This window comes from Egretta garzetta, unplaced genomic scaffold, assembly GCF_000687185.1.
Source record: "Egretta garzetta isolate BGI_Z169 unplaced genomic scaffold, ASM68718v1 scaffold87, whole genome shotgun sequence".
Classification (NCBI taxonomy): Eukaryota; Metazoa; Chordata; class Aves; order Pelecaniformes; family Ardeidae; genus Egretta; species Egretta garzetta.
The window spans coordinates 124,114-148,266 of NW_009260286.1; the positions used below are offsets into that span (position 1 = coordinate 124,114).

The 24,153-nt window shown below is 45.1% G+C and overlaps 1 protein-coding gene across 1 annotated transcript in view; it reads right to left on the reverse strand.

Moving 5' to 3' along the window:
- The window catches only part of EVA1A (eva-1 homolog A, regulator of programmed cell death), a 218,339-nt gene that overhangs the window by 13,426 nt on the left and 180,760 nt on the right, over positions 1–24,153 (reverse strand). The window lies entirely within an intron of this gene.

Here is a 24,153-nt window from a genome sequence, read left to right on the forward strand (position 1 = left end):
AAGGTATTATTTATTTACAATTAAGCTTTGAGACTAGACTAAGGATCAGATTCAGACAACTTATTTAGACACCCATCTTAGAAACTGAAATGCCTAGTAAGCCAGACTTTGGCCTCAGCCCTAAGCTTCAGAGTACTCCAGCTAGAGACCTCTGTTCCATCATGCCAGGGGGCTGGGCAGGGTGCCCCACAACGGTGGGGACTGTGGGGTTTGCCTGAATCACTGCCTCTCTCAAGTTGCTGGCTCAAGGCTGCACATCAGAAGTTTCTGTCCACTCCAGATTCACAAGACCAGCCTCTGGAGGATGCTGTTCACATGCAATAATGAAGCTTAAATCATCCACCACAGAGGTAAGAAAACCCACCTGTAAGAAAGAAACCCTCCCCATCCTGTGAGATCCAAAATGCGCTGCTCCCTGTTGAGCTTTAGGCTTTCAGTAAGCCTGGGAAAGGCCCATTCTCCATTCCCACCATCCTGAGAAGGAGGGTGAAGACTCAGCTAATCCCTACTGCTCTCCGTGTTCCGTCAGCCACAAGCACTAGCAATACCCAGGCAAAATAGGTTAATATGTGACAGTTTTGTCAGGATGTCTATGGTCTCTTTGTTGGACCAATGCCTAAGAAGAGTATTTTCTCCTCCTGGATGTTGCAAAGCCAGCTCTTCAGCTGTACATCCAGGTAAAGAAATCAAAGTCAGTGTAGCTACCTCAGTACACCCACTGAAGGTGAATCCACACAGTAAATTCACTCCTTTGCCCTGTAGGGATGAAGCAGCATGTCATTTACAGAGCTGAACCAGTTCTCTGCCTCAGCCACGGCCAGCACCTGAGGCTGTTTCAGAGCAAAGTGCTTTTCCATACAAAGAGAAGAAACACATACACAGGCCGTTCTGCTCAGAAATTAGAGGAGTAGAGTGATGAAAGACAAAAATAAAGAAATTAAAATTTCCAGAGGAGAACGATCTATTTTCCCCATCAGTGACTGTATCCTAATATATATACATAAAAGCACCATTTTGTGCCTGCAGACAACCGAGACTTCAGTGTGTTAAAGACACAGGCTGTTGAGAACGAGGCACAAGCTCACTGGACCCACAGAAACCTCAAGAGAGGATTTCTGGGATGTTCAGCTCTCCTTTCTCCAAGTCGAATGGCAACTGCCTCTCTCACCCCAAGCAGGCTGCCACCTCCTAGTGCCTCAGTTTCCCCACTGCTCCATTGCCAATCATGTTATCTCTCATCTCCACTCTTCACAGGGGTGTGAAGAAGTGTAATTAAAAACGCAAAGCACTTTGAGATCCCTGGCAGAGGCATGAAGGAGGACTTGGAAAGAGTGCAACCCTGGAACAGAAAGGAAATTCCTGCCTGCCCCCTGCAGCTAATCAGCTACCAAGCTGGAGCATGAGATTTAATCACGCCCATTAAATTTGCCTGCATAACTACAAATATTACTGGTGGGGGAAGTGATCCAACCACCTTGTTTACATTGTGTTTGACTTACTGTCTTTGCTGAGGCAAAGAAAATTGTAACTGTATTTACTGACTGACCTCCTATATTAAGCTGCCAAGATAGCAGCACTGAAGTTCTGGCATTATTAGTGAAGTCATGCTAGGTCAGGAAACAGACATAAAAACCCCACCGCTTCTGAATATCAAAGAGCTGGCACAGCACTTTCTAGTGAAACCTGAATTGGCAACTGTCCTCTGACGGGAAGGCGGCAAAAGAAACACCTCCCCTGTCAGGAACTAGGCAGAAGCAAGGGGGGTACCTGTGCCAGAGAAATATCAGGAAGTCTGGGGAGGAGGTGGGTAGGGAGAGATCATCCTGTAAACCACATACGTCAGGGAGAATTGGACTTCTGGGTGTCTAATTTAAGCAACCAAAGGGACCTGACCTTCAGAGGGCATAGGGCTCGGCACCCTCCAAAAATAAAGACCCCTTTTGCTGTATCAGGCTGAGGACCTGCAAGGCATTTGACAGACACAAGTTTTCCCTTACACACTTTTCACCCAGACTGCATCCCAGTAACCTGTTGATATGCACCCATCGAAGAAAATGAAGTAAAAGGAAAACAGAGACAAATTTTTAGCAGACTTTGGCTAGTCTTTAACATTTCAGATTGACTCTTCTTTATAAACATCTGCTTTCACTTCCCAGTATTCATGGCCATCTCTGGGGCAGAACACATGCTGGGTGGAGCTGGGTCTTTCTTCGAAAAGGTGACACCACCAGGCACTTTAACATTTGAGCCAAGTGGCGGAAAGAAACGCCAAGGGGTCAGCAGGTTTGTTCCTCTGCCATTACAGACTTTCAAGTCTCTATTATAATCCCTCTGTGTCTATTTTAAAAGCAGAAGCCACCCCTGTAGCCCCCCTGCTACCAAAACCTTGCCATGCAAATCCAATACAGGACATCTTGCCAGGAAGGGCCTATCTTGGCAAAGAGTAAATAGAGTGACAGCACGCAGCGAGTCTGTTCTTTTTCTAGTTTACGCAATGCTAAACCAATACACAGCTTAGATATCTTGATTTAGAAAAACAGCAAAATGGAAAGGCTTTCTCAAGTGCAAAACACCTCGCAATTTCCAGTTAGCTTCTGTGTGAGAGCCAACTCCACAAGAAAGATTAAACATCTGGTTCCTTTGAAATACCCTCCTTAAATTCTCCAGAGAGGAGTGCATCTGACACAAAGCATGGCATGAACCGAACCAAGGTGTCAGGAAAAGTTATTTATTATTAAAACCACCAGAAAAAAAGTACCTGGGATTTTAGTCTTAGCAATAAGCACAGAAATCCTGGCAGGGAAGGGTTGGCACTTGGCCTGCTCCATTCAGTCAAGTGGAGAAGTTCAAGCATCTCAGTCAGCAGAACAAGTGATGTATGTGGACAGGAGGGGAAGAAATAGGGCCTTCAATTAAAATGTTCATACACCTCATAGTCAGGAGCCCTGCACCTTAAAATGCACATGAAAAATGAGCTGGGATCATCTGGAAGAGAGGATATGAGGTGCTCTGGGCATCTCTGGGGATCTTCGGTCTCTGTCCTGGTTTCGGCTGGGATAGAGTTAATTTTCTTCATAGTAGCTAGCATAGTGCTGTGGTTTGGATTTAGTACTACAAGAATGTTGATTACACACTGATGTTTTTCATTGTTGCCAAGTAGTGCTCAGACTACTCAAGGACTTTTTGAGCTTCTCCTGCTCGGCCAGGTGCATAACAAGCTGGGAGGGAGCACAGCCAGGACAGCTAACCCAAACTGACCAAAGAGCTATTCCATACCATAGAACGTCATGCCTGGGGGGGTTAGCCCTGGGGTCGCAGCTCGGGGAGTTATCGGGGCTCGAGGAGTGATCGCAGCTCGGGAAGGGCTGGGCATCGGTCAGCGGGTGGTGAGCATCTGCATTGTACATCATTTGTTTTGCATATTCTGTACACTCTGTTACCATTCTCATTATTACTATTATTATTATTTTCTCTTATTAAACTGTCTCTATCTCAGCCCATGGCTCTAACCTTTTATTTTCTTCCCGATTCTCTCCCCCACCCCACTGAGGGAGGGGGGAGTGAGCGAGCAGCTGCGTGGTGCTGAGTTGCCAGCTGGGTTAAACCACGACAGTCTCTCAGGGGGTAGCAGTCAGCATTGAGATGCGGGTGTTTATCCAAATGATAAAATTCTCCAGTAACTTGGGCTGGGCAGCTGAGCGGCACAGACAGAAATGTAACTTTCAGGATGGCCAGCCATGCTGTGCCACCCGTCCCAGGGTCCAACTCGGGCATCACCGCATGGACTCCGCATGAGCCAGGACTTGATCTGTGGAGCAAAGCGTCACCATCGCTGTGACACCCCGTGAAGGCACCTGCAGAAGGTGGTTCTAGGTTACAAACCTGCAAAGGAGCTCTTGGATCAGCAGGTTTGTTCCTCTGCCATTACAGACTTTCAAGTCTCTATTATAATCCCTCTGGGTCTATTTTAAGAGCAGTCCCGGCCACCAGCTCCCACTGCTCATATGTCTGAATCAACATCATGCTAGCAATAATTTATACCAGTTCCCAACTCAAGACCTGCATTACCCATTTGCAATGAATTAATGATGCCAATCCCACAACAAAACCTCACCACCACTGCCTGCCAGCTTCCCCCCTGCAGGAACAGGGGCGAAGGAAAAACCAAAGCTGGAGTGTGCTCTCCCTGGCAGAGCAGACCCATAAGATTTGGGTACAAGCAAGCAGCAGGACAGTGTGACAAGGCACACGCTGGTGCTGCTGACAGTGTCCTTATTTGTACTTGGTGGAGACTCCTTCTGCTGGGGTTTTCATACAAGCGCTCTCTTGTGTGGCCAGAAAACTGAGGGCTGATGGAAAGAAAAAGTTACTGTGCCTACAAGCAGCAAAATACTGAATTACAGCGCAAAGAGATGGAAAAGGCCAGCCAATGCCTCACCTCTCTGTTCATCAAGCTCACTTGCTGGATGTTTTCTACCATTTTGATCTATCTAGTTTTAAACACTTCAGTTCTGGGGGTTTGGCTAATTGTCACAAGAGATTATTTCGCAGAGGAATACTGCTCTTTCTGAGGAATTCTGTTTCAATATGCTGCTTTTTCAATTTAAGCGCACATATTATTCCCCTAATCAAAACATTTGACTGCTATAACCCTCAAATTTTACAGATGGGGAATTGGCTCAGGGACAGAGTTTTGAAAGTGTTTAAATATCAAAATTATTTGTCCTAATCTCACAGAGAGTGTCTGTGCCAAAGAACGGAAACAAATTCAGGGTCCCTGGAGTTCAGCCTCATACTCAAACCATCCCTTATAGAATCATAGAATCACAGAATGGTTTGGGTTGGAAGGGACCCCTAGAGGTCATCTAGTCCAACCCCCCTGCAGGAGCAGGGACACCTTTAACCAGATCAGGTTGCTCACAGCCCCGTCCAACCTGGCCTTGAATGTTCCCAGGGATGGGGCCTCCACTACCTCTCTGGGCAACCCCTTCCAGTGTTTCACCACCCTCATTGTAAAGAATTTGTTCCTTTGCTTCCTTCTCTTTGCTAATTTGATCATTCGCTGTTTTCTGACGCTTGGTCAGTCCTAAACATGCTTAAAGACTTCCACTCCCAAGACCCAATTATCCCCTGACTTCCATCTGCTCTGTATATGCAGGTCAGTCCACTGGAGGGGAGATCAATGAAAGCTCAGTCTTAAAAACACACAGATGGGGAGCTTGCCATTCTCCACTCCTCTGCTATATATTCGCTTCTGCATTTCCAGCCCATAAGGTTTACTCTGAAAGCTCAGTATGATTAAAGCAGATCTGCGAGACCTTCAGCAAATCCTCCTGTGAATGCTTGAAGCAAAGTGCAATTTGAACAAAACATGACTCCCTTACTGTTGAAAATTAAAACCAAGCCTTTTATCTGGGCAAGTTGGGGCCAGGAACTGTTGATGCTCAACATACTTTTTAAACAAAAAAAAAAAAACAAAAAAAAAACCCCTACTGTGAGTAAACACCCAATATAAACTTCTGCAGGTTTTTAGAGGTGGCAGCTCTGAAGGATTTTTGTTTGAGACTTAAGCATCCAGGAAGACATGGGATCATTTTAGTTTCTGAACTACTGCAAGAAGCAATTCCTCAGCACATATGTAAGGTATATGGCACTCTCAGATTGCAGAATTAAAGTGGTTTGTGTGCTGTAAAACCTAAATTCACTAAGCAGTCAGTCAACAATATCTATTAAAATAATGGATTTTGGCTGCGTCAGACCACAAAATATCACAGTATAATCACAGAGCAAGACAGAAAAGCCTCATATGTAAGAAAATTCTACACCTAATGACAACAGTAACGCCACTGTGTAGCTAGAAACATGGGAGTGCAGATGCGAATTTGATTAACAAAAGTAAATTGAGGCCCAGTCTACTGCCTTGGCTTTTTCCCAAGGGTCTCAGACATGGCCAAGGAGCAAGTTGAAACCTTTTCCAGCTGCCTGTGCCTCCATCTAGCTCAGTGCTGCATGTGTCCCTTTCAATTGACTAAGACGCCATTTGCATCACATGGGAAGAGGTTTTGCCTCTTGTCATGATCACATGTGCCATGTCAGGCATCCAAAGGCTACCTTCAACGCCTGCCCTGCCACCAGGAATTCTCCCTTCATCTGAGAGGGGAGTCATTGCTATTTGGTCAGATATAATCACTTGACAGGAAACCATCAGATCCTACAACTCTCCAACATCTCCATGAGCAGCTAGATGGGCTGGGCATCCCCACATGAAAGGCTGAGTGCACAGGGCATCAACGCCATGCCTTGGCTGCAAAGCCATATCGTACCTCAGGACATCCTGTAGCATACTGAGAGTGAAAGTATAGTACAGTTTATATAGAAAATGTAAAGTGTCCCAGGAGACAGCAGGAGACGTGAAAGGACTTTGTGCAACAGAACACAAGTCTGAAAGCTGGGATTTGATCAGCAGGCTGCCACGTAAAATCTTCACTCTCACAAAAAAAAACCCAAAAAAAGAGCAGAGCCTTAACGAACGTAAGTGGTCAAGACCTCAGCTTTCCATCTCCTTCAGTCATTTTAAAAAGGGATTTTTTCGCCCAGCATCGATGTAGTCTGCAATCCTGAAACTGAATGCAAAGCCCAAGAGGAGGAGGGAGTTACTCAGCCTGCTGCAGGCGTGTTTTCCGAGTGCGATGGTTCCAAACCACCGGTAACAAGGAAGTGACTCACGCCAATTACAGTCGGTCCACTTCCAAGCACCGGGCGGGAATCAAGTGAGACTGTCTGGGAAAATAGCCCTGTCATAAGCAAAGCCACCTACACCTCCCTGAGCCCCCAGCCCACACCAGGGCCCTCCTCCCCTGCCCCTCCCTTCAGACACTGCCCAAAGCAGAAATCCGTCTCCTCTGCTGGTGATTTTTGGGCTGTTTGGAAACTGTACAAGCTGGGATGCCTGACAGAACTCATACAAACTTTTGGAGCACTCTGCCAAAACTACTCCTGAGGCAGCCCAGATGCTTTGCCCTTTACTGCATCTTCTGACAGCAGCTAACTACAGAATGGTTGTGCAATGAGAATATAAATATAACACAGACAACCTTTTATCTTGCGTGGCCTCCATGGAAAATATGTTCCTCCTTTTCTCATGCAGCGGCAGAGAAGTGACTTCAGAAGTGGAAGTGAAGCCAGTCCAGAAACAAAGCCCATGCAACAAAAACTAGCTCAGTCTCACCATTGCTCCCAGTGAAATCTTTCGCAGGCACATGGCTCTGGGATGTGAGAGGCTTTAGGTGATGAAGGTACCATGATGCACCTCCAACTGAGACTCCGCAGGGCAGGGACGGACACGAGCACTGCTCCCTACCAACCTCCCCACCTCTTGCATAGAGCTGCAGAACACCTTCCCCTGCTTTCTCCTATTTCTGCCTGTCCAGAAATGCAATAATCTTATTAAAAGATGCAGCTCACCTAATCTGGACACTCAACCCATGCATGCCCTGTAGGTACCTAATGAAGAAGTCTTCCTTAAATAAGCTATGTTCCTAAGCTCCCTGTATCATCAACAGTGAAAGGTGGGTGCCTTTGAAAGCCTCCAGGGGAGATCCTGTCTAGTTAAATTTAGGAGCCTAATTAGGGATAATTAATGAATCATAATGTTACCTTTGGATTTATTCTCCTGAGTGTATCTGAGTTAAAATCTTACAAACTGCTTCACATCTTTTACTCAGATATTTTTCTTCTATCTTGAACTTTTCAAATCAGGATTTGAAGCTACAAACACCTTAATTTCTACCCAATGATGCATGTGCTTGATCTATCCACAGGCAGTTTTCCTCCTGCTTTCATAGCCATGAAAGTCAGTTGTTCTTCTTTCATCATCGTAAATGTAAAAACAGAATACGAAGCATCTATTGCCAGCAACTCATAAATCTCCTGCTTGATGTGGCTTTTGGTCTCCAAAGGGCACGGTGGAAAGCATCACATGCACCACTTTGCTCCCTACATGTTCTATTTGGAAAGAAAAATGGATCAAAAGGAAGAAAGCCTTGTGAGAGATACCTGCAGATACAAAGAGTTGCTTTCATCTGGTAGATTTCTGCCTGCTCCCAAAGTCAGAAGAGTTCTGCATCTTCACAAGATAATGCATCTTTAGGAGAGTGAGGCTCGAGCTGAGGCTTGCCCAAATTCCAGCATGCTCAGCTACACTCCCATGGGACCTTCTGCCAGCCAGAGCTGGAGGACTTCTCTAGCAGTCCAGCTAATCTCCACCAGACCCAGGGGAGGGTATGACAGTCACTTTATGTACTTGAGCAGCAGTAGTATAATTCAGGGAATTGAGATGGGTCTGGATCAAACCATTAATATCACCTCCAGGTGCTACTGCTAGAAGCATGGGTAACCACTATCAGCAAGGTCACTGCAGGAACAGAAACGTGACTCGGCACTCACATACGGACTGAGTTCAGCCCTGCCAAATTAAGTAATTTTCCCTTTATTTACATGCTGAGCATGATCAGAATCTGACCTTTCAATTATGTAGCTTCAATTCCAGAAATGGCAGCAGGCAGAGGAGAAAAAAAACACTAATAATTACCAGGGTGCCAAGCAAGGACTAACAGCACCCGGGAGAAGCTTGGGGTTGTTTAGCCTGGAGAAGAGGAGGCTGAGGGGAGACCTTATCGCCCTCTACAACTGCCTGACAGGAGGCTGTAGTGAGGTAGGGGTCGGCCTCTTCTCCCTGGTAACAGGCAATAGGACGAGGGGGAATGGTCTGAAGTTGCGCCAGGGCAGGTTTAAATTGGACATTAGGAAAAATGTCTTTACAGAAAGGGTTGTCAGGCTCTGGAATGGGCTGCCCAGGGAGGTGGTCAAGTCCCCGTCCCTGGAGGTATTTAAAAGCCGGGCAGACGAGGTGCTTAGGGACAGGGTTTAGTGGTGGGATGGCAGGGTTAGGTTAATGGTTGGACTTGATGATCTTAAAGGGCTTTCCCACCTAAAGGCTTCTGTGATTCTTTGATTCTAAGCTGCCAGTCTCCCAGGCAAGGTAGGCTACAGCCAGAGAGTCCGAGAGTCAGTTTTGGGTTTCCTTTTTTTGCAGCACACAAGGATGTCTGAATCTGGTTCCCAGGCCCTTTATCAGTGAAGAGGATGGCACAAAAGAATAGAATAAGATCAATAAGGAAGTCTCTCTTCCAGTCTTCTCTATTGCCTCTACTTGGACTGCATCTATCCCGTACTTGCATCGGTACTTTGCAAAGCAGGCCATTATGTACGGATTTCTTATGCATTATAGAGAATACTCGTTTGTTGGTCTCTTCAGAGGAAACTTTGATTACAGACTGTAATTTTATGCATTGCTCTAAGTATATATGCTCTACTTTGGATCAAAGAAGAGTCATGCTAAATTACAGATTTTGACACAATCCTGTTTTTTTCTCATCATGTTCAGTCATTTTAATCAAACATTTAACAATGCAAGAACAATTTTACTAATTTAAATTACTTTTATGGTACGGAACTGTTGTCCTTGACTTATTTAGGCTCAGCAGAAGTCTTTTGTGCAGCTTATCTATTTTTCAGGAAAATGTGTGACACAATATGTGGCTCCCAGGAGGATGCTGACAGAGCAGTAAGCATTGTGTGTTCAAGTGTGGCTGATCTGGAGCCAGGGCATTGCTCATGCGAAGAACTCCTCGCCAGCAAGGGAGGAGAGCCTCTGTGCTCAGGGTGCCAACACATACCCACGTGGCTGCAGCTCTGCGAGTTACCAGGCATCAGCTGAGTCACAGCAACCAATTCTGCAAAACTTGGGGCAAAAGACACTCCTTTAAATTTCAGTGAAAGCTATACAAGCACTGCCTGTAAAAGAGGCCCTTGGAGGTCTTTGCGATTACTTATCCAAAGGCAGAGGCTGGGTGAGTATTATATACCACTGTGAGACACTTAAATGACAGTCAAGGCAAGGATATCCAAGATAAAGTAAGGAGAAAGGGATGAGGTAAAAGGCCAGAGGCCCTGAAACACTCTGGAGCTAATGGAAATCCATGTCAGCCAAGGACAGGAGCAGGATCATAGAATCATAGAATCGCTTTGGTTGGAAAAGACCTTTAAGATCATCGAGTCCAACCTTTAACCTAACCCTGCCACCCGACCACTAAACCATGTCCCTAAGCACCTCATCTATCCTTCTTTTAAATACCTCCAAGGATGGGGACTCTACCACCTCCCTGGGCAGCCCATTCCAGAGCCTGACAACCCTTTCAGTGAAGAAGTTTTTCCTAATATCTAACCTAAACCTGCCCTGGCACAGCTTCAAACCATTCCCCCTCGTCCTATCATCTGTTACCAGGGAGAAGAGGCCGACCCCCACCTCACTACAGCCTCCTTTCAGGTAGCTGTAGAGGGCGATCAGGTCTCCCCTCAGCCTCCTCTTCTCCAGACTAATGATGACAGGAAGCAAGAGCCCAGGCAGGAAAGGAAGGTACCAGGGATAGTGAGAACATCCCCAGCTACACTGTGTTGCCCAAATACTTGAATAAAGAGTAAGAAGCCTCATGCTTCGGCATCTGAGCTAACGATTTCTCCTCTGAGACTACTGACCAAGATGGACATTTAGGGAATTTCCTGCACCCAACTCTGAAGCAATGTCACCCATCCTGTCATCCACAGACCTCCGGTGACCTGTAAGGCATCAGACCCAGAAAAAACCTAGTTCAAAGAAAAACCAAAACCAGCATATTCCTGGATGTTCCCCTGTGGTTTGTCTCAGTGTCTGCTGGCAGGCACAGCCAGGAGATGCTTCCCATCTGCTCTCCCTGTCTAATTAAAAATGTTTGTAATTACAGCAGTAAAACTATGCTCTGTAAAAAAATATTTTCTTTTTATCTAAGTGCTACTTATCTGACGGTGCATGTTAGTTCTTTATCAGAACATCAACTTTTCCTCTCTGTAATCAAACAGTAGAGGACTGGACAAGGGGCTAGAATTTTTTCCAAAAAGATAGTGGTTGATAACATGGGTTGAGGAATGTCGTCAGAAATCAGCCAGTAACCTCTGCCAGTAAAGGCAATGACTTCGTCTGGTCGCATGCTTGGCTTAATGTGGCAGTTCCCAGGAGCCCAGGAGATGCCCAAGCTGGAAACCCTGCACAAGTAAAGGTTATCAATAGCTTTGGAATAAAGACTAGAAGTGAACAAAACCATACGAGGTAGCTACAGTGCTAAATGCCCTTCAGTTATATACAGATGAAGGCAGATTAATATTTACTGAACAAAAATACAATTTAGTTTGAGATCAAGAGCTTGGCACAAGGACCATTGGCTCCTGTTGTTCAGGACTTGGCTTATTTGAGAAGCCAGGCTACATTCACAAACTTGAAATCCAAGGATTATGAACAAAGTGGCAAAACTGTTTTCAATATAAATCCTTCTATTTGCATGGTCATAACCTGTGAGACATCCTCCTTTGGGGCTGGGACTTCCTGAGCACAGTGGAAAGTTTGAGAAAAAACCCTATAGGGGTTTTTGAGTTATGAGTGTATTAAACCTCCCCTGTTTTTTTAAAGAAGTACATTCAGCTAGCAGAACTCCTGTAACATACAGCACCAGCCTTAAATTATCTGGCTTGTAGCCTGTGAAAAGTTCTTTGCGTGGTTTATGTTTTGAGGGTTTTTTCTCTGGTAGAAGAAACACGTAGCATGCATCGTCTTGCTCCCATGCGTATCCTGAGGGAGCAGTAAGGACTGCAAGCTCAAGCTGCAACTGCTACTGCGAGTCACCGCCAGTTTTGTGGAACAGCAAATTACAGTCACTGCCCTGACGCCACATTAAAAGCAGATCCACACCATGGAAAACAATGCCAGGGTTTTGTTTCAGCCCAGCCGCAATGCTCCTGAGCACCTAGCTATGCTCTTATGCAACCTGCCCCGCAGCTACTTCCACCAGTGGAGTCTGGCAGCACAGGGAAAAAAACTGTGGGAATACAAAGTGCTGGATGCTTGTGGCAGCTTTCCAGTACTTAGTAAGGTGTTTGGGTTTGGTTTTTTTTTTTTTAAGAGAACATGAGTTTTTTAAAGCTGAATGTCGGTTTCTATTAGGCTTCATGAAATGTTCAGCAAGGACAATATTTCATGCACACTAGTCTGCTCTTTTCCACCCTTCACACATGTAATTAAGATCCATGTATATGTATGTCCCTATCTGAAATGATGCCTGGATTCGCACCACCTAATCGCAGGCACTATACTGGGATGGGAGGTGGCTAATTCATCCCTCCATGGATTATACCGGTAGGCTGACTAATTCCTCAGTTTAACCACTTCAGTTAAATGCCTTCATTAGTGCAAGTAAATCTTTGCAAGACTAGCTTTAAGTATGCAAGTTATATACATACATATATAAATATAGGTGTAGGAGATTGCTGGGCAAAAGGCTTATCTCATTTATTCCAATGTTCATAGAATCATAGAATGTTTTGGGTTGGAAGGGACCCCTAGAGGTCATCTAGTCCAACCCCCCTGCAGGAGCAGGAACACCGCTAACTAGATCAGGATGTTAACAGGACTAAATGATCCTGAATTGAATCCTACCCACCAATTAGTGGAGAAATTATTCCAGGACTACTTGGAACTCCCTTGAGACCTCTCTAACAGATGAGCAGGTCTCTGACACATCTCAGCTGCTCATAATACTTGATTCACTGGAAAATCTTCACCATGTTGGCAACACAGCCAAGCCCTGTGTTGGTCATTCTGGGAAGGTCAGCAATGCTCCCTTTCTAGTGGCATTTGCCCAGCATGGTCCCGTTTCTGCCTGTTCAGCTAGCAAGGCCCATGAGCTGCCATTTTTCCTATTTCACCTTTCAAACTGACTGAATTCAATCAGTTAAAAAGGGTAAATGGAGATGCATCTTAATCTGCCATGTGTGTAAAAGTGTTTCCTATTTCATATTCCCTAGGAAATGCAGATTGCTAACTCACAGCCAAGGAACTCACTGCATGCTGTAGCAGCTCTATTTTTAGTCTTCCTTTTTGGGGACTCTTAGAAACAAAAAAAAGTAAGACTTTAACCATACCCTTGCTGCTAGTAACTTGAACCCAGTGTAGATCCTTTATCTGGCATGCACCCAGTTTAAGTTGCCACTTCTTTCAAGTGGAATATAATGTTCTGTATCACAGTATTTGTTTCCTCTACTGGATATCTTGAGCCTACCATTCCTGATATCGTATCATCAAATGAAAGGATTAACCCAACACAAAGAGGCTGTGAACCTCTTTTGAACAAGTAAACCTTTAACAAACGAATTCCCAGGAGGTTGTATAGACAGGGATGGTTTACGAGACTTAATAAACAGCAAAGAAACTCATAAATACAGTCCCGCAAAGTATTTCTGTCCCATGCTGAGGTGACCCCTGTTCTTCCCAATGGAGAGACTGCCCATCTCTGTGAAGGCCCATGCTGCAGAGTTTGCTCGCCTTACAAATAAAAGCGGCCGATCCTCCAAAGGAAAATGAATCCTTATCAATGCAACTGCATGGGATAAAATCTACCTCACAACCTGCTTGGGTTATAGTGACAAGATGGTATTAATTGCAGTTCCAATACCATCCACACAGTAAAATATGAAGTAATCCACCTTAATTACCTTAGGTCTAATAACTGCATGGGATGATAACAGTTAGAGGAGAAAAACAGTTGTTAACTTGTTGACTGCCAGATGCAGACTGCTGATAGGAGATATATCAGATATTAAAGTATTAAAACTGACCTCAGCCTGTCAGGAGAGGGCTGCGACTCATGCCCGTGACTCCTAGGCACGGTAGGAGTACAAACAAATAACTGAACAGAGATTAAAGCATTAGCTGTTTAGCGGAATAAGGTAGGACATTAATCTCTCATTTACTCTCAGGTAAGCCTCCTGCAGAAACCTGTTACATTGCCACCCTGTTGACAACTCCACCATCCTGTTAAAATTATGGTTACAGTGAAGGATGAGAACTGGCCCACTATTCTGCTTAGTCAGGGCTTTCCACCTTTGTGTTGCTTCAGACTTCTCTCTGTGAAAAATAAAGAACCTATCTGGAAAATCTGTCTTTTAAAAAAAAGCCTTGCATGAAAGCTATTTTCTTCACCCTTGAGCAAACAATTCACTTCCAATTATGTCCCAGGTAATGGAAAGTCTATGGCAAATAGAGTTCAAAGTAAGGCAGGTTGTGAAAGAGGCACACTCTAATTAAAAAGGCAGTATGCAGAAGAAATGCCACCTTTGTGCTTGTACAACAGTCGGCGCAAAGAGCTGCCTGCGCAATTTCCCAAGAGCAATACATGCTTTGGAGGCACCTAAGTACAGATTTGCAGCCAAGTTTCACAGAGCTGGAAATCAAACCCCACCATCAGTCTAGTCTCCATGTAGCTAGCTGATAAAAGGAGTGAAATGGCTACAGCATTATTCAAACTCAGGCATCTAATGAAACACGTGAACGGTAACTCTGATATATCACCCATAAGCAGCTTCCCAGGCTCTTTCAAGTGGAATCACAGCAGGCTGCAAAGCAGGGTCTTGCACCAGACCTCACGCAGCTCATGCCACCCTGTAAATCTACTGTCATGGGACTGAAAGGAGAGAGGTGAGATGAATGGTCAGAATGGCTCTTCCTGGCCTCAGAGTCTGAGACCCAGCCTGCCTGCTTCCTGCAGGCCAAGCGGGCAATCAAGTGCTTGGTGATGCTTGCTGCGCACGAAGGCGATGCCTACCCTCAGATTTTGTATTTCTGCTGATCATCTTCAGAGGCAGAAAGGGTTCCTCTTCCCCAGCAGGGGCCTGATGTCATTTGAGGATGTTTTGTTTTGTTTAGCTTCTTCTGAAAGGTCAGAGACTAAAGAGACAATATCCACAGCTATCTGCAGGCAACAAGCACCTGGCCGTAGAGGAAGAGGGAGGCCATGATCTGGAAAGGAAGCCACACGTACAAGGGATGACCCTAGCCTCAGCAGCAGACCCTGACCTTCACGCAAAGGGTGCCTGAAGTGGTGAGGAAATGCAGGAAGGGAAATGTGTGTGGTCCTTCCAGTGTTCTGTTTAGACCCATGAAGATTTTGTGATAGATTAAAGATCATCTGATCTCTGGAACTGTTACAAAGACGCAAGGCACATTAGCCTCCACCCTTACGTCCTGCAAAAAGTAAACTGTGGTTGCTGTGATGCAAGGAAATCAAACTCACCTGGTACAGTCTGACAACGTCCATGCCATTAAACTCTCTTAGCATTCAAAACAGGGTGGCTCCATACAAAATGCCTGCTGGGAATAGCATGCAGCCCATGCTAACTTATAAGCCATGTCAGGACCATGCAACACCAAATACCATTTCTGCAGTTTAGCAGGACGGTCCACCGAGTTCCAGTGTCAGGAGCTCCTGGGCTTTGGCACTATTTCGTTCATCAGTACATACACACTCAGTCAAGTCCAGAGGTCAAACGCGGAAGGCAAAACAGCTGTCCTAGCTTGGGAGGTCAGCGCTGCTCCTCAGGGCTCAAAGCATCTGGGACATGAAATCACAGGTCCGTAGCAGCACAACAGATGTGGGACCCAATGACCTGGAGACGTGTCAGGCCAAGAAAAGAGCTGGATCCGCTGCCTGTCCACAGCAAAGGAAGCTGGGGTAGCCCTGTGGGATGGTACCCAGACACAGGGCCATGACACATACTCAGCTCAGGGATGTTATCAGCTATGTATTATAAGAATGGACAGCCCTTTAGAAAGACTGAATGCTGAAATGCTGCATGGGGAAAGAAGTTGGCTGAAAAAATTCGCCTGGCCTCCCCTGAACTGTCCCTGCATGTGTGTTCCAGCCATGCCTGTAACAAAAAACCTGGTTTATGCAGAAGTACCTGCCTCCGATGGACCATCTGTGCCGCACCATCTGCCCTTGTGGAGCAGCACACATCCCCTCGACTTGTTGGAGCTACATGGCGAGCTGCGCACAGCCTCCACCAAGAATGAAAAGAGACCAAACTCAGCTGGCCCAGGATGAGCGCTCTTATCAAACTACTTTATTAATGCAGCGTAGAGCTGCTACTGCCCAGAAATAGGAAGGAAACGTATTACCGTATTTTTCCCTAAAGCTCCTCCTTTCCCTTTAAACACAAAGAACAAAAAGGTCATGTTAGAGAGTCCAGCAGGCTCACGTGATTGTAAAAGGATATTATACTGGGCACCTCATCCATCAAAGAGACCAGCTGGGTTTAAGGGAGAGATGATGGGATAAAATAGTCTCCTGGGTCAAATTCAAGCCATAAACGTTGCTCCTTTTTATATCAAAGGGAAATCTTTGACTTTTAATCTTTCCATATTTCAATTAAATGATGCAAATGACAGAGAGCTAAAATAGATGACAGATGCACAGCTAACCTCCCCCATGTTCTTGGGTTCCTAAGATTGCTCTTAAATATCATTACAAACAGTCTGTAAAATTACAGCAGAACTTATTCTTAAACCATGCTTGTATCAATCATTTTATTTAATGAGCCATCCAAAGACTGTTTCCCATCGGTGCTTTTTGCCAGTCATGGCTGTGCTAGAACCAACTGCAGAGATAAAAGATAACTTCCTATGCAGAAACTCTCATCCCCCATCCATTCCCATCCAGGCAAGGCTTTAGAGCCACATTTGTACACAATTAATCATGATTGCATTTTTGCAAAAATTTGATGGTATAGTCTGATATTAAAACTCCTTTTCCCTCTCAATTTGACTGACTAAAAACAAAAGTCCAGTTTCTGATGGAGTTCCCTCAAACCAAAACCTCCAGCTGTTTAAAGAACATCTCTTATAGGCATGTTTTGCATTGATTTATTTTCTTGTTCTTCTATGGTATTTATCAGGGGTTTTCCAGCAAGGAAGACCCTGATTGCACTATCAGGAAAGCCAACAGACGAAATAGTCCTAGAGAAATAAGTCCACATCAGTGTTGAGCATGTGGAGCCAGAGACACAGCTCTGGCAAGCCCATCACCCACAGCAGGACAGACTGCTTCTCCCCACTTCCACAACAGCCAGAGATTTACAAGCACTCCAGCTTTCTTGGGACATAAACCTTCCAGCCAACCTAAATACAGGTATTTACCTTCCCGGGGTGACAAACTTACCAGGGCTGTGCTCCCAGGTCAGGCTCCAACTCTGAAGAGCACAAACTCCTCCTAGAAATAATTATTAATGGAAGTCTCTTGTAACTAACAACAGTAAAGAGCTGCAAAAATGTTGCTGGTAAATGAGGGGCTTAATTGAACAAAGCACTTCTAATCATTTGATTAAGGATAATTTTCTTTTTACAAATATAGAGAAAATTCAAAACAGTTCTGCTCTTCTGCATTCATAGTGTGGAAGTAACTGGTGTGAAATTTGAACGGAGCTAGCTGAGGTTTCTGACTGCCAGGCCAGCATGAGCTAAAACCATGACCTGGCCTCTTGGGAGGAATGTTTGGACACAGGAATTGCTCTTTTCCCTGAGTGGACACAGCCAGTCAGCTGGCCATGGAACAGGCATCGACAGATTGGGATTCAAGCACTGCACAGATGTCAGTCAAAAATTATGCAGAAAAGGCAAAAGATGATGAATTATGTGAAAAGAATGTGCTACCCTTGTTCCAGTAGTCAGTAGGAAAAGTCATAGTTGCAAACAACGCTAACGGGAAGACCTGTTGGCTGTCACAGTTTACATGCCAAAGACATAACGAATGATACCTCTACCCTGGGACAGCATGACTCTTGTACCCAGAGGTGGTCCTTCCAAAACAAGCTCATGGCAGGCAGGTGACGTGTGCAGGAAGCTTACATGGCCAAGCCTGCATCATTTCTGCAGATAACCAGAGCACATCCACCCCAGGCTACAGGGCTGTCAGCTCTACCACCCTCATCAGCCCCCATTTGTAAGCCAAGTGCTGAAGGCAATAAACTGTTCATAGGCCGGTCCTATGTGTCTGCCTGCAACAGAATTGAAGAATATAGCAGAGGATATGACCCAGCGACCATAAAAAAACAAAGTAAATTTAATTTACGTATTAGATTCAAATATTACAGTGCCATACAAGCATTACCATTAAATCTGATTGAATGAAAACAATCCTTTGTCAAGGAGAAAACATTTCCTTTTGAAGTCTTCAAATAGCCTTGGTCCATAGCTGACAATTACCATCTGTTTCTCCTCAAAAATGAACTCAACCAAAATGTTTCCCAAGAAGCACTGTACATTAAGCACATGGGCATGTTCAGCCCAGCCACCAGGCCTTAAGGGTGCACGGGGCTCACACCACAAGCACCACCAGCTCTCCGAGCAAACACAGCAACAGGGTAGATGGGGTTAGAACTGGCACCCAGCCTGTCTGGGTACTCCTAAATGAGTAGTTGGGTATCTGCTCAAAACCCCGGGTGCACTGCAGGGAACTTTAGTCATGAGTTTAGGAGAAGGCTTGAACACCAGACTCCTAATGTGAGTCACGAATTGCTGTGTCAATACAGGCTTCACCTGGGTGACGTGCAGATTCCCCAGGAGGAACTCCAGAGCATTCTACAGAGCTCAGCTGCGTTGTTCCCCCAGCACTGAGCTCCCTGGTCTGCTGGCACTGCTGCTGTAGGTCCACGAGCTACACTCCTTGCAAACTAAGGCAGCCCAGGGCATTGGTCCAAGCACTAGCAAATGATCATTTGTACTCTTTAAATGTTCACATAGTCCTCAACAGAAACTTGGCCCATGTCAACTAGTGCTCTTCTCAGTCATGGCTGGCCATAGCCTGGATCATTGCCTTCAGGCAATTGGGATACATGTCCTGTTTTGAAGGAAAAACATCTGGCTAGGTGCAAGTCCTGCTGTGCCACTCATCCCCAAGACCAGAGAGGCTTTGGCACATTTTATTTCCCAGCACAGGTGCAGCCCCTGTGCTCTGAGCAGCGCCCTTTCATCACCATTCATTAACACCTAACTCAAGAAGTTTTGGTAAGGAGTAAGACCCCCCAGCACACATGCTCATATCTTCCCGTTTGCACAAGAGAGAGCAAGCCAAAGCCTGAGCTGTTTTAAATTGTCCTGAGAAATCTGGCTGGGAGTCCTGTGCTGTAGAGTGAAGCCAGCTGAAAAGTAAGGCTTTCCACTCCACGCTCTGCGTACACAGCCAAAAATCATATGTGGGTAGCACTGCCAAAGACCAAACACCTTCTCCCATCCTGCCTCAGGTTCTATGTGAAAACAAATGACCGCCTTCACAGTTGGAAAACTCATGTTTCAAGGTAGAGTTCTGTGCTTCAGGAAAAAATATCCCAAATGAAAAAGCAGCATTAGCTTTTGGCACTGCTGAAGAGAAGCCCAAGGAGAGATCTACTGGCAAAGAGTCAGAGGAGGAGCACAGCAAATCCTGGTCCTTAGAACAACACACTACGTGGTTTTAGGCAAGTCACTGGATTAACCTGAGGCAGCTGCAAAATAAAGTTGCGTGTCACAAAGTAATAGGGCTCAAAATTAGTTTGCAGGGTCACCTAGTCTACCCTTCTGGTCCCCGAGCAGGATCCAATCTAGCTTTCTTTTAAAGACCCCCAATGATGTGGGCCCCATGATTAGCATTCGGACTCTTCCAGAACTTCCCTCTTTTCACCACTACAGTATTTTTTTGGATACAGAACTCAAATTTCCTTTGCTACAATTTGTGTTCTTATCCTCTCCAGCAAGGCGGTTAAAAATAGGCAGACCTCCTGATCTCTGCGCACAGCCTTTTATGTGTCTGAAAACTACTAACCTACTCTCGTCCCAGTCTTTTCTTTTTAGGCTAAATGACTTCAAATTAGGATTCATATTACAATTGTACCCAAAGGCAAAACCAAGGCCAACGTCCTCCCTGGAACCACACAAATGCAGTTTAAGAGTGTCGCAGTTTAAGAGTGTCCCTGCTCCAAAATGCTTATAATCGACACAGAAAGGAAAGGGAAAATGAAAGTAAAATGGTCAAAGAAAGAGGTTATTCCTATTTAAAGGTAGGAACTTGGTAGAGAGAGACACATTTAGTCTTTTCAGGAACTCCCATAGCTGCAAAGGAGTTTACAGAGGGCTTAGTACCCAACAAAATTATTGCATTTGAAAATGCAGTTATTTCTGCTTCTGCGGAGCTGCTAGATAAACTATTATGAAATACAACCTGAAGATGTATGAATGTTTGTGACAGAGCTGGGAAACACAAACCAGATCCTCCAATTCCCCTCCAAAGCCCTAATCTCAAAACCATTCTTCCTTGTAGGGGAAGCAGTGATGATTAATTATATTTTTCAAAGCTCTCCGAAGATCATATTTTTTCTACAGGAGCTTGAGACAAAATGATCATTACTTTCTTGAAACACTTACATGCACCCTCCTTTGCAGGGCAAACCATAGTAATGAATACAAGTCTAATGGATTCTGCACAACAAATTTACTGGACATGCAAATTTCCTTCAGACAGAACCATTATTAATTGCCTGAATGGTCAAATTTAGGATTTTCTAAAAATGCCTTCCGAGTTTCTATGTGCGTTCCTTATCATCCACATGCTTCACTGAGCAAGCACTCACCATTTAAATTAATTCTTTTTGACATTAGCACACACGTAAATTCCCTGCTTGTTGCAATTTTATGCTTTGGCAACATTTTTCATGCCCTGCACTGCCACAGCAGAGGCGAGTGTAGTTCCAGCATATCCACAGAATATCAGCCAGCTTATGCCAGTCTGGAGGACTACAACATTAGAAAATTAGTGGACCCTGAGTATATTGAAATAGATGCAAAGTTAATGCTAATGAACTAAAAAAATACCCAGGGAACAGAGCATCTCTAAATAAATGTAAACACTGCATAGTTTGATTCTGTGTCAGGGTAGGAAGTTGCATGTGAGGGTGGAGTTAAACAAACAATTTGATGAAAAAATCTGGTCCTAAAAGAACCTCGGGGGAAGCAATAAATCTTGAATTGTTCCGACATAAAACGTATCCTCCAACTGGAAAGTTTGGTTTGGGGGCAGTTAGCCCCACAGTGTGCTGGGGTTGATGACCTCAGTCTGTCTGTGCCCACATAACTACAGCAGCAAACCATCACTCAGCCCAGCAGCAGGGCAGGAGTTAAGTCACATTGGACCTAAAGGATGGAGGAGCTGTAGTACCTTGGGAACAGCAGCAGTGGAAAAACACACAGAGGTCACAGTGGATAAAGACCACGCAGTGCCGTGCTCTGACCGTGGCATGTTACTTGGAGATAAAAGGGAGGAGTATTTTAGGGACAGGGCATGTTACCTCTTCTACGTGGCATGGGTGAGACTGAAACTGGAACATCATATATAATTCAGGCAGTCCATTTGTTTTAAATTGAAAAAAGATGAAAGAAGCAGCAGAGATGAGGCAGTGGTGTGATTTAAGACATTGAAAAAAATGCTTTATGCTGGAAAATGGAAAGACCATAATGTTTAGTGTATCAACATGGAGCCTGTGAAAGATGATTTGACTTGATGTATTAAGAAAAAGAAACTACCGGCTTCCAGTGAACACTTCAGTCTAGCAGAGGGAGTCATAGCAAGAACCACTAGCTGGACACATCCCAGATTAGTGCAAGTCTTGGACAGTCAGGATCACTACTCTTTACTATCACTGCCACAGGTGAGTTGTCCTTCTTATGGGTTCTCCAAATCAGGCCTGAACCCCAAGATGGGATGTGTTTATTGTAACGAGCTTAGGATAAAAGCAACTGGATAAGATGTAATAACACATATTAGATCATGTTGGATGATCCCATGGTCCCTTCCAGCTTTTAAACTCTATGAATGAGCCTAGGACCTTTATAAAACACTGGCTGCACTGGAGAAGGTATTTAAATGTATGCGCAATGAGTTTCCCATTATGCTAAAGCATGCACCTTCAACTCTGTTTCTAAGAGCACTTAACCTCACGTTGTCCCAAACATGGCCTATAATCCTACACTATCAGCTCCTACACTAGTATTACTATTTATTTGCACACTAAGGTGATATTTCCTGTGATCTCAGCACCACCAGACTCCTTTCTTTTCTGCCAAAATTCTCTGGTCCCCTCCCAGCTCTTCCTCACGTACTCATGCAGCCAACATTCCTCCTTCTTCTGTTCCCCCTAACTGGTGTCCCTCTTGCTGTCCCACCCTGCTGTCTCTAAGGAATCCCCCAGGTTAGACATCACTTCTTAAATTCTCTGTCTTGGTTTAGGCCAGTCCTCCAAGAGCCAGCTTTCTCCCAGTACAGAGACACATGCCCCTTCCCTAGTTCTTAATCTTCTCTCTCTTTCCATCCCAGACCCTGCATTGCCAACACAGACAATTTAAGGCACTTTGCACCAGCTGTGCTATATCCACATCTGTGTGTACAGTAGTAGCTGAGGATGACTGTATGGTAAGGGGACTTAGCTCAAAACTCTTTAATTGTGGTTCAGACAGAAACGCCTAATTTAAAACTAGATTGAGCCAAAGCTAAAGGCTGAGATTTTCAGCATGCACACAGAAAGAAAGGCCCATGTCTAATTCCTGTCGGTATCTTGCAAATGCTTATGCGTATTTTGCAGACCCGTCTTGCATCAACACACAGATTAACCAGGCAACCCCCAAGAGTGGCTCTCTTGGCTCTCAGTGACTCTCTGATGGCATCTCTCCATGTACACTTTCACTGCGTTCCCTTTAAGACTAAGCCAAAACTGTCCCTACATGAGGGACAACTCAAGGAGTAAAAAAGTTAAGTTTCCTTTCCTTTCCAATTTGAAAGTGGCAGGAGGCACAAGAGCTATATACACCATCTCAGCATTTGTCCTGTTTTCCAACATCCTATATCCTACCAAATTTAAAGCCCCGAGCTTTGGTCGGGAGGTAGGATGCTTCGGAGCTCCCTGCCAACCTGAATTACCCTGTGCCCTACCACCCTATGATCCTGTTTCATTTCTTATCTGTGATGGAGTCCTGCCTGGAGCCCCCTAAAAGAATCATGGCTTATTTTACCTGGTTTAGCTCTGGGTATGTCACTGCTCTCAACAGTGTAGATCACACACTTGGGGGAGAAGAAATTTAATGAGAAAAAAAGGCAGGCAGGTCCACTAGACCATAAATAGTATATTAAGCAGGCAATGGAGTCTTTTACGCATAATCTTCTCTCTAAGACTAGTTATTAAGACCCTTTAACCTAAATAAAGGCATTTTGCATGTGTTTATTTCATGTCAATGCTCTTTTCTCACAGCCCTGACTCCTGCACTCTAGTTCCAACCTTTCTCCACTTGTGTTCGTCCCATGGAGACAACACGTAAGTTAGTGCGTCTCACCCCGCCGCCTTTGAAAATCGGCACGCAGCCCCGCAGGCGCCGAGCCCCTCTTTGTTTACTGCCTTGTTATTTGCGTTCACTCTCGCTTGCACTTGCAGAGCAAATCGTTAATGGCAATCACATGTGCATGGGGTGTCACACCCCGACACATGCCGGCCTGTGATTGATCACCCTCCACTTCCCGGCACACAAGGCAGCCCAACATCTGGTTGTGACTAGTGCCCCATTTCGGTTTGAGGTTCCTTTTCTCCCATGGCATCTGAAAGCACTGAGAACCAAAAATGCTACAGGGAGCAAAGTGGCGCATGCTGCGCTGGAGCAGGGCTTGAGTCTTGCCATAAAAGCAAGCAGGGAGCAACTTTCACCAACGTGCATCTACAAAACACAGCCTGTTTAATTCCTGTTTACAGTGTGACATGACCACACACCCCCCCCGTGTCCTGCTGACACTCAAGATGTGGTTTGCAAACCACTCAGAAGTGGCGTGTGAAAGAAAACTCATTTTTATGCCCTTCACCTTTAACAACTTAGGAGCTTCCCAGTCTGCTTTCACAGCACGCAGCTGGCTTGAAAAACAGTAACATACATGATGGAGGGTTAGATCAGATTGCCCGCCCTCACTGTCCGGCTCAGACATCCTAATTATAATGAAATCTAAATTCAAGATGACGATGAGCAATTCAGAGAACTGCCAAAGGCTCAGAGCTTGGCTCGTAACACTGTCAACAGAGGAAAATAATCACCGATTCTATGCTGGAAAGCTGTGAGAGGCAGACCCCATGATTGCCAATCAATCAGAAGTGTGAAAAAAAATCACCGAGCTG